The 11,290-nt window shown below is 52.7% G+C and overlaps 1 pseudogene; it reads left to right on the plus strand.

The window, feature by feature from the left end:
* Positions 1 to 854: 854 nt before the first annotated feature.
* Positions 855 to 9,274, plus strand: LOC114690049 (annotated as a pseudogene).
* Positions 9,275 to 11,290: the final 2,016 nt, after the last annotated feature.

Genomic DNA, 11,290 nt, shown 5'->3' on the forward strand with positions numbered 1-11,290 from the left:
ACCAACAGGATGGTTCTGCCTGGCCTTCCAGCCTCTCTGTATCCCAGATCATTGGGAGAGGCCTCCCTGAGGAGGAGAAAAACCTGGCACATGGAGGCTGCTCATGTTAAAAAAAGAAAAGAAAGTTCCAGGACTGCTACACAGAGAAACCCAGCCTCGAAAAACAAAACAAGAACAAATAAAACAACCCCTGCAAAAAAAAAAAAAAAAGACAAGGAAGGAAGAAGAACGAAAAGATAAGAAACTTGTGGGTTGGAGCGGTAGCCAGTGGGTAGAGGGCACAAAGCCCTGGGTTTAATCCCTGGCACCACAGAAGCCAAGCATGGTAGCAAAAAAAACCTGTGATTCCAGGACTTGGGAGTGGAGGCAGGAGGATCAGAAGTTCAAGGAGCCTTGGACACATGGGACTCGATCAAGAAATGGGGGGAGTGGGGAGGGAAGGGGTGCTTTCTCACAGAGCACTCTCTTCCTTGTGTTGCTGGGCTCAATTAGGCTCAGGAAATAAGATCCAGGATGGTCAGAGTGGACCTCTGTTTTATTGGTGTGTGTGTGTGTGTGTGTGTGTGTGTGTGTGTGTGTGTGTGTGTGTGTAGTGTCACAGCACCACAGTAGCACTGCTAGAACTTCTGACTCCCTGTTCCGTGCTCTCTCTGTAGCTATGACTTATAACTGTTTCTGCTTGCCTGCCTGTCTGGTTCCTTACCATCCATCAAACCTCCTGCCTCCTCCAGGGAGCCTTCCTGACTGCTGGTACAAAGCCATGTCCCCTCGTACAACTTATAGATGACAGTAACCGATCGATAGGACTTGCTGGGGGCTGGGCACAGCAATCCTGTCTCTCCTTTTACAGATTCGGAACAGAAAAGGAATAGCCAAGGTCACAGACACTGGGGGTGAACACGGAGTCCAGGCCTCCTGCTTCAAAACTTCCTGCACTTGGCTCTTTTTCACGGCCCCTCCCAGGCAGTCAGCTGTGTCAAGATGAAGCTGAATGTCTCCTTCCCAGGTCCCGGCTGTCAGGAACTCACGGAAGTGGACGATGAACACAGACTTTATAGTTTCTCTGAGAAGTGCATGGCCACAGAAGTAGCTGCTGATGCTCTGGGTGAAATGTGGAAGGGTTCCGTGGTCCAAATCAGTGGTGGAAATGACAAACAAGGTTTCCGTGTGAAACAAGGTGTCTTGACCACGGCAGAGTGCCACTGCTGTGGAGTAAGGGCCACTCTTGTTATAGACCAAGGAAGCCACCCATTTACTCTGTATGTGCACTGTGGATGCTGATCTGAGTGTTTTCAACTTGGTTATTGTTTTTTAAAAGGAGGTGGAGTAGGGTGGGGGAGAGGATGTTCCTGGACTGACAGATACTATTGTGCCTCAGTGGTTGGGACCCTGGTGGTCTCCGAAGATGATGTCCACCAATATGTTGTCAGAAAGCCTGTAAACAAAGAAGGTAAGAAGCCCAGCACCAAACCACCCAAGATTCAGCATCTGTCACTCCATGCGTCCTGTGACACAAACGCCAATGTTATGCTCTGAAGAAACAACACACTAAGAAAAACAAGGAGGGGCTGGAGAGACGGCTCAGAGGTTAAGAACACTGGCTGCTCTTCCAGAGGTCCTGAGTTCAATTCCCAGCAACCACATAGTGGCTCATAACCATCTGCAATGAGATCTGGTGCCCTCTTCTGTATACCTAATAAATAAATAAATCTTAAAAAAAAAAAAAAAAAAGAAAGAGAAAAACAAGAAGGCTGCAGAATATGCTAAACTTCTGGCTGAGAGAATAATGGAAGCCAAAAAAAAAAAAAAAAAAAAAACCACCAAGAACAGATTGCCAAGAGACAGGCTACCTGTACTGAGAGCTTCTGCCTGAGTCCAGTCAAAAATAAGTCTTTAAGAGGAACAAATAGCTGAGTGTGGTGGCGCTCACCTTTAGTCCCAGCACTTGGGAGGCAGAGGCAGGAGGTATCTCTGAGTTCAAAGCCAGCCTAGTCTACAAAGTGACTAGGGCAACCAGAGCTACTTAGAGAAATTTTGTCTCAAAAAACAAACAAACAAACAAAAAACAAAAGAGAGAGAGAGAGAAGAGAGAGAGAGAGAGAGAGAGAGAGAGACATATGCTTTTAATGCCAGCACTCAGGAGGCAGAGGCAGGCGTATCTCTGTGAGTTCAAGGCCAGCCTGGTCTACAGAGCAAGATCCAGGAAAGGCACCAAAACTACACAGAGAAACCTTGTCTCAAAAAAACGGAAAAAAGGCCAGGCGGTGGTGGCGCACGCCTTTAATCCCAGCACTCGGGAGGCAGAGGCAGGAGGATCTCTGTGAGTTCGAGGCCAGCCTGGTCTACCAAGTGAGTTCCAGGAAAGGCGCAAAGCTACACAAGAGAAACCCTGTCTCGAAAAAAAAAAAAAAAAAAAAAAAAAAAAAAAACGGAAAAAAAAAAAAAGAAAGAAAGAGGGAAAAATCCTCCTGCATTTGGCCCTTTATGGGCATTCTCTTCCTGGATAGGGAAGTACCCCTAGGTCCTTCCGGAAGTCTTAAACAATTCGCATGGCTTCCATTCTGGATCTGTGTCAGCTGCCCTGCTCTGGGGATACCGGCCTCTCTGGCCTCCACTTACTCCTCTGCAGACTGGACTCAGCTTGTGTGCCCTGCACTTGTCCCACAGGTCTGTCGGTAACCAGCAAGCGAGAGTGAGGGTCCCCAAGTGAGAGACACCACAAGCCCCGGCAGTGCACACTGGTGACCTTGCACAGAATTTGGGTTCCCTGCAGGTGGACGGTTCTGTGAGCGGAGGAGCCTGTCTGAGGACTAGACTAGGGAGATACGCTCTCAGCCCTCAGGTTGGAACAGCACCACTGCGCCTGGTGGAAATGTGCTTCTAATTACAGTGTGGATAGGACCCGCTAGATCCCCGCAGAGGGGACATTAACCAGTTCCTGCCACAGTGGTGGTGATGACCCTGGCAGATGCCGAGGGATGGGAAGAAAAGGCTGGGCAGGGGCAAGGCCTTCTTCAGAGGACTGAGGCACAGATGTGACATGTGTAGGCTCTAAGAGAAGTGGCCTCCAGATAATGCCAGGCCTGCGAGTCAGGCCCCCGGGTGAAGAAAGGTTGGCAGCTCTGGCTCCTGACCTTGGACGAGGCCTCAGCAGCTCAGCATCTCTGACCCCCAGTAGAGTTTACATGTGGTCCTTTGGTAGGGGTGGGGGTGGGGGGCATGCATAATGAAGACTATAGGTGAGGGATGGTTAGCGTAGAACAGTGATTCTCAACCTGGGGGTTGCGACCCCAGGGTCAAATGACCCTTTCACAGAGGTCACCACTGGAAAACACAGTTATTTACATTATAATTCATAACAGTAGCAAAATCACAGTTATGAGGAAGCAGCGAAAATAATTTTATGGTTGGGGGGTCACCACAATACGAGGAACTGAATGAAAGGGTCGCAGCGTTTGGAAGGTTAGAACCACTGACCTAGAGCCTTTCTTTACACAGTGTGCAAAGGAAACAGGTGGCCTTCCTGGGGCAAGCCTCAAGTACTCATTCTATTATTTTGAAAGAAACTTGCATTTTGAAGCAATATCTTACTCATTATCTTTGTCACATTTTAGTCTCTAGGACTGAGGCTGGAGAGGCTGTGCGCTTCCCTAGCACAGACAGTGCTCTGAGTCCTGTTCCCAGCAACCCCCACCACCCACAATCAATCATCAATCCATAGTACACAGAGGTTTTTAAAAACCACCAATGGCCCTTTGCTGATTGTTAACATGTTAGGGGTGGGATTTAAGACCAAAGAGCTTATCTGAACATTCTTAGGGTGCCTCAGATTTTTTGGGGGCTCAGCCTATGAGTAAGCTTCCCTCCTCCAAATGAGGGCAGCATGGACATTGACCAGGTGACAGAAGATGGCTCTGACCCCCAGAGGCCACCTAGCCATGTCCCAAGTAGTATCTCACTGAGACACAGCAGAGAAAATTAAGAATCTAGGATATGGCCGGGCGGTGGTGGCGCATGCCTATAATCCCAGCACTCGGGAGGCAGAGGCAGGCAGATCTCTGTGAGTTCAAGGCCAGCCTGGTCTACAGAGCTAGTCCAGGACAGGCCCCAAAGCTAGGGAAACCCTGTCTCGGAAAAAAAAAAAAAAAAAAAAAAAAAAAAAAAAAAGAATCTAGGACATGAGCCCGTCGGCTCCAGCCTGGCTTTGGCCGGCCAGTGGTTTCCGGTCCTGGCCCTGTGTGCGGAGGGCATGCCATGCGTACTGAGTGACCGGGCACTTGTTGAATTCGGCCTCTTGAAGCTGCTGAGAGGGGACACGTGGAGCCAGCCCTGTTGGGAGGCTGACTACGTCGTCGTATCATGGCCCTTGATGCGTCTTGGGTGTCTGGTGTGTTGGGTGAAGGCTTGCTGTGGAGACCGGGACGAGGCTCTCTCAGAGACCCTGGACCACTCTCCAGAATTCTGACGCCAGCCTGCCTGGGGTCAAGTCCCACCTCAGCCTCTTACCAGTTGCTAACCTGGGAGTGTGTTTCTTGATCTGATCTCGCTGGGTCTTAGTTTCCTCTTTTGCAAGCCAATGGTAATAACAGCTCCAGCCCCAGCCTCAGCCCCAGCCCCAGCCCCAGCCCCAACCCCAGGGAAGCCTAGGAGTAGAGGAGGAGCTCAGAGGCATTCATGAGGAGGCCCACTCCTTGAGGACCTCCTATAGTGAGAGGATTTGGGGCTGATGGGAAAGAGCCTGATCCTCATGGGTAGCTCAAGGGCACAGCTGCTCCTGCAGCTTTCTCTCTCTTTCTTTCTTTCTTTCTTTCTTTCTTTCTTTCTTTCTTTCTTTCTTTCTTCCTTCCTTCCTTCCTTCCTTCCTTCCTTCCTTCCTTCCTTCCTTCCTTTCCTTCCTTCCTTTCCTTCCTTCCTTCCTTCCTTCCTTCCTTCCTTCCTTCCTTCCTTCTCTCTTCTCTCTCTCTCTCTCTCTCTTCTCTCTCTCTTCCTCCCTCCCTCCCTTCCTTCCTTCTTTTCTTTTCTTTCAAGACAGGGTTTCTCTGTGTAGTTTTGGTACATGTCCTGGAACTCTCTCTATAGACCAGGCTGGTCTTGAACTCACAGAGATCCGCCTACCTCTACCTCCAGAGTGCTGGGATTAAAGGCATGCCCCACCACCGCCTGGCTCCTGCAGCTTTCTTATCCTGCTCTTGGGCTCCTGCAGGGTTAGGCTTGGCCTTCCTCCTCGGCTGCCCTTTTGCCAGGGCCACTCCAGGGTGGGCAAGCAGAGGCAGTATGGCCTAGAAGTCCACACTTCGACCCCTTAGCTTTGTTCTTTAGCAGTGGGGATGAAGGAGGGTAAAGGAGGGTCTTGAAGGGATCAGGAAGAAAAAGGGGAGGGAGATTGTTGAATGCCTTAGAGTCAAGGGTCACATCTGCTTACCCATCCCATGACAGGTAGGAACACCGAGGCCCAGAGGACTTCTTCCCAAGGTTTCCAGCGTCAGGCTAGGTGACCGGCCTAGGTCCTCTTTGTACAAGTTCACCTTTCAAATAAGGCTGAGCAGCCTCTGGAGGCAGACCGTGGGGGTCGGGGGAGGGAGGGATCCTGGTGCCTCCTCAGACACTGTCAGGTATACACCGTCAACAAGCCACTCACCTCTTCCTGTGCCTCAGTTTTTCCTTCCCCAAAAATATTATAAGAGCTCTCTTGGAGCTGAGGGTGTGGCACAGTTGTTAGACTGCTTGGTAGAGTTGTGTGAAGCCCTGGGTTCAGTCTCTAGCACCTCATAAACCAGCATGGTGGGCCAGGCCTGGAATCCCAGCACTCATGGATCTCTGTGACTTCGAGGCCAGCCTGGTCTACATACAGAGTGAGTTCCAGGATAGCCAGGGCTACCCAGAGAAACTGTCTCAGAAAACCAAATAAACAAACACCGGAGATAGGAGGATCAGAAGTTCTAGGTCATCCTTGGCTACATATGGAGTTTAAGGCCAGCTTGGGATACATGAGACCCTGTCTCAAAAAACCATAATAATAGTAATAATAATAATAATAATAATAATAATAATAATTTTAAAATGAGATAGAGAGGTGTTGCACTCTGGGATTGTGGCTACTGGGGGCTCTGGTAAGCATCAAAGTTGGTCAGGACCTGGGGATGGGTCACAGTAGTCCCCCTGTGTGCTGGCAGCCCTGCTCTTCAGGGGAGCCGTTTTTAGCTACATTTCTTTTTCTAATTCATGATTATTGTTGTTGTTGTGATTGTGCGTGCATATGATGTACCTGTTTGGGGCACATATGTCATAGAGTGCATACAGAGGGCAGAGGGCAGCTTGGTGGAGTCAGTTCTCTCCCTCCATCTTTACGGGGGTTCCTGGGATCGAATTCGGGTCTCCAGGTCTGCACAGCAAGCACCTTTACCTGGTGAGCCGTCTTGCTGAAGGGGATGCACAAGTTCAGAGTCGCCTGCCCAGATTCCAACCTCAGGCTGCCAGGCTCTGGAGTGCCCATCTTTGTTGCTGGGCCTGGTACCCCTCTGCACAGGCAAGGGGGTCTAGCTGGGCCCAGGCCCTTTGACACCTGCACCCTGGGGGCAAGGGAGAGCCGGGAAGTCCCCCCACCCCCCACCCCCCCACCCCCAGGGCAGAAGTGCCCTCCCCTAGCTCTCCTGGGCCTCTTTTTTGTTGTTTCTTTGCTCAGAGGCCGACTATCTTCCTCAGAGCCTGACGCCTAGCTCTTCCTGTTTAGAATTAGACTCTGGACTTTCCTTCAGGGGCGGTTACACGTTTGTTTTGTGTTTTGTGTTTCTCCCCCAGCCCCTTTCCCTGGCAGTTTAGGTCACCCAGGCTCAGAAGCAGTCCTGGTCCCAGAGCCCACCCCATGACGCCCACCTGAAGGAGCAGGAGGGTCCCCTCTGCTGAGACCCTAGTTGGCGTGAGAACAGGAGGATGGTGGGTGTCATGTTGCCGGCATGAACACTCGGGGTCCACTAGTTTGTCCTGAGCCCCTCCTCACCCTGTGACTCCTCCAGTACCACACCAAGCTGAGAGTCCCTGGTTCCCTACAGCACTCATGTGTAAGCCCAGACACCCCAGGAAGGAGATTCATCTACACAGTAAGAGAGAGAGAGAGGAGAGAGAGAGAGAGAGAGAGAGAGAGAGAGAGAGAGAGAGAGAGACTCCAGTGGAACTCTGCCTGGCTGAGATGTGCTGCTGCTGTGAGGGAGAGAACCCCAGCTGAGCTAGGAGCCAGGAGCCCTGGGCTTCTGCTTGGCCAACCAGCCCATGCTGGGTTAATCCATTCTGGCTTGGTAACCAGTGATTCTAGGTCCTTATTTGATACTCTTGGGGACCCCAGGTGGGTGACTTTGTAGAGACACAAGGAATTGGAAAGGGAGCCTCGGGTGAGGTACGTTCAGGTTCGTTCCAAGGTCTAGTCCCAGCCCTACCTCTTCCAAAAGCATCTTTGGCCTCCCAGGGATGTACTCTGAGCCTCTCTCTCTCTGGACCCCCCAAATGCAGGGAAGGCCTAAGCCTGGAGTGCAGCTCTGGGAAGGCCCTGGCCCCTCCGGCCTCACAGCTTTCTGGCTTCAGATAGTCTCCGAAGGTCTCTGTCTGATGTGAGAGGACCAGGCACCAAGAAGCTGTCCCATGTATGCTATGTCTATGGCTCTGTCCCTGTCCCCAGGGTAAAGACATATGAGGTTCCCCGTGGCTATGAGTTCCTGCTGGGCAGGCTCTGGGGCTCACCCATCCTGACCTGGCCTGGGGGTGTTGACTGAGGAAAAAAAATCTACATTAGTAAAACGAGGTCTGAGGTCCCTTGTGAGCCTCACCCGGATGAACTCTCTACTCTGTGACAGCAGAGCACAGGCACAAACATCCAGCACCTTGCCCCTGCCTTGGGCACAGCCTGCTGCCTGCCTGCCCTTTGGTGGGAACTGGCAGGCCGAAGTGAGCCTGGCTCCTTGTGGCCCTTAGCGGGGCTTCTGTTCCTCCCCCGAACTCATTTCTGAGGTTGGGGGCATCTGGGAAGAGCAGTCTTTGAGGCAGGTCCCTGGAGATGGCGGTCAGTGTGTGGGCAGCAGCCAGCATGCCTGAAAAACCTCAGACTGGGCCTGGCAGGCTGGCGGGAGCCTGGGCCTGAGGAGGCCATGCTCACAGCCTCTGAGGCTCCCCTCTGGGGCCCAGTGGGATGGGGCTCATATCCTGCTCTAAGGACCAGGCAGCTCACATAGGTGGCAGAGGCCATGGGAAGTCTCACCTGCAGACCCCCAGACCTCCCAGGCCCCCATTCATCCCAGAGGGTCCCCAGAGAAAGGCAGGAGGCCAACCCTGCCTCATTCTTCTCCTCCTTCCCCCGTGACTAACTTCATTTGTGTGCGTGTGAATGTGCACACGTGCGTGTGTGCCTGTGCTTCTATGTGAGCGTGGAGGCCCAGAGGCCAACCTCAGCTGTTGTTCTTCAAACTTCTCCACTTTGTTTTTTGAGAAAGTACTTCTTGCTGGGCGGGAGCCACCGGCCAGGGGCCACCCTTCTCCTCCTCTCCGTTGCTGAGATTGCAAGTGTGAACGACCATGCCCGACTTTTTTAGGATGTGGGATCTGGGGGTTCAACCCAGGTCTTTGTGGCATTTGCAAGGCAAGAGCGTTACTGACGGAGCCGTCGCCCCCATCCTTCCCTATGACTAACTTTAGAAAGAAACATAGCTCTTTGCTCCCTCTTCCCACCTGCTCTCAGAGCCCTCAGGGAAAGCCCGCTAGCCCAGGAATCAGGGCTTCAGCCCCGAGCCCCAGCCCTGCAGCACCCCAGAGACTGGGAAAGCTGGCTGTTCTAACCCGCTGGAGGGCGAGAGGGGTCTGGAATTTGGAACCAGAGAGCCAGTTCCTAGCCTGGCTTTGCTTCCAACTGGCCATGGAACTCTGGCCCCAGCCCAGACCCCCAAGACCACTCTACCCACAGCCTGTTGTGAGGAGACATTGGTGCAGCAGCCGGCTTGGGAACCAGGACGAGCACCGTGACTGCCGACCCACAGCGCCTCCAGCATCCTGCCGCCAGCTCTGCAGGCTGCCCAGCCTGCCAGGGCAGCTGAGGCCCCGTGGAGCCGATGGAATCAGGGCCCTTCCCTTCTTTGTGTGCGGACGCTTCCTTCCCCTCACAGAAGAGCGCTTGTTGCTGCTTTATCAGGCCCTGGGGAAAGCCGGGGCCAGCCAGGCTCCCAGCTCAGAGCCCCTGGGAGGCCGCCAGCCGGGAGGGAGCAGACATCCAGGCTCAGTCTCCAGCCAGTGGTGACTGGTGGCTGGGCCATCCCCTCCCTGCCCCTGACCCCAGCAGCTCCAGCCTGTCGGCCTGGCCCAGGAAGCCAGCCCTTCCCTGGCATGTCCTGGGGCCTCACAGCCTGTCTGTCATCGGGGTCCCTAGAGACAACAAGTGCCTGGGAGAGCTCTGCCCCCAGCTCAGGGCTTCCTCCCTATTAGAACATAACGTTGGCCTTCTTCAAGATCAAGGGTTAAGCACGGGATCTGTGGCCTGAAAGTGGATGTGCGTCTAGGCGCATGGTACCCTCGGTTTACGTATTTGAACAGTAGTGAAGATGGGGTCCACAAGAAGAGAAGGCAGGCGATCACCCAGCCTACCGCATGACCTCTCAAAAGTTAATAGGGAAGACACATGAGAAAAAAAGCCTTAAATCCAGGGGCTGGGGAGACGGCTCAGTGGGTAAAGCGTCTGCCTGGAGTTTGATCCCCCAGAACCCCCACAAAAAATCCTGGGCTTGGCGCCATTCACCCACAACCCCAGCACTGGAGTGGCAGAGAGAGAGAGGAGCTTGCTGGCCAGACAGTCTTGCAGAATCTGTGAGCTCCATGTCCAGTGAGAGACTCTGTCGTGAAGAACAAGATGGAGAGAGAGTGAGGAAGACGCCCAGTGTTGACCTCTGACCTCCACGTGTGTTCTCACATGTGTTCATGCACACATAATGCAAGCGAGAAACCAGTGCGGGGGTGGGGGTGGGGGGATGGGGGGTGGTAATGATGACGACAAGAGTCAGGATGTTGGTCTGCCAGGCACAGGCTGAGCTGAGATGGTTGTGCCTATCTCTGTAAAAGATTTGTTCACTCACTCAAGACCCTAAAGCTTTCTTGGTATCTACGTGCAAGTTGGTCCCAGACCCTGATGACCTTTAAGCAAGCTATGCCAAGACTCACCTCTGTGGGACCATCTGGAAAGCCCACCCTTGCTCAGATGCCCAGGGCTCAGCTCTGGCAGCATTCTGGAAATCAGCACTGAGTCAGCACCTGGGTGACCAGAGAACACAGATGGATGGCTCTGCTTGACCCTGAATCCCCAGCATGCCGAAGAACTCCTGGTATCCAGAGTGTCCTGGGAATCTGTGGAGGAGTGGGTGGATGGATGGGTGGGTGCGTGGATGAATGGAGGAGAGGCAGCTAATAAATAACTACCCTAAAAGTCAGTGGCCCGTTGGCTTCTCTGTTGCCGGTGTCTGGAGTGTGGTGTGATGTACCTGTGTAAGTATCTAATGGGGGTGTGGCTGGGTGAAGTGTGGGGGCTGCTTATGGGCTTGGCTGGGCCTCTGCTGTGTACAGCAGACTTTTTCCGGGGAAGCTCTACGAGGCTGGGAGAAGTCGTTCTGAAGGTTGGCAGTGGCCTGGGCCAACTTCCTGGCCCTCCGACTGCTCAGGGGCCAGGGCACAGGAATGGACCAGTTAATGCTGGCCCATTGGCAAGCCTGGCCATCCAACAGATCACTTCTAACTGCTATAGTGCCCAGATGCAAATGGGGAAACTGAGGCCTTTGGGAAAGAAGGCCTTGACCCAGATCTGATCCTTGGCATGCTGGAAGGGTGGAAGGTCATTCAGGTCCAGTTCTATGAAGGATTGTTTGTTCTTTGTAGGTAGACTGGAAAACTGGAGGGGAACCAAATCCGGGGCCTCTGTGAGAGTAGTGAGTGTTCTTAACTGCTGAGCCATCTCCAGCCCCGAATGTTCTGTCATTTAAAAACATCTGTATTCTCTTTTCCTTCAAAGCCCGTAAGATTGCTGTAAAAGCAGCTGCTGAATGGGAGGAGCAGCTACGTGTAAGTCTGTACATTTCTGTGTTGGTAATTTTTATCTTAATATTTACATTCCCTGTGTGTGGAAAAGTATATGAACGTGTGTGCATGATCTTGTGTGTGTGTGTGTGTGTGTGTGTGTGTGTGTGTGTGTGTGTGTGTGTGTGTGTGGTGGGACCCATATGTCAGGGCAGGTGCTTAGAGCTAATAGGTCAACCCTGGGTGTTGATCTATG

This window comes from Peromyscus leucopus, chromosome 7 (genome assembly GCF_004664715.2).
Source record: "Peromyscus leucopus breed LL Stock chromosome 7, UCI_PerLeu_2.1, whole genome shotgun sequence".
Classification (NCBI taxonomy): Eukaryota; Metazoa; Chordata; class Mammalia; order Rodentia; family Cricetidae; genus Peromyscus; species Peromyscus leucopus.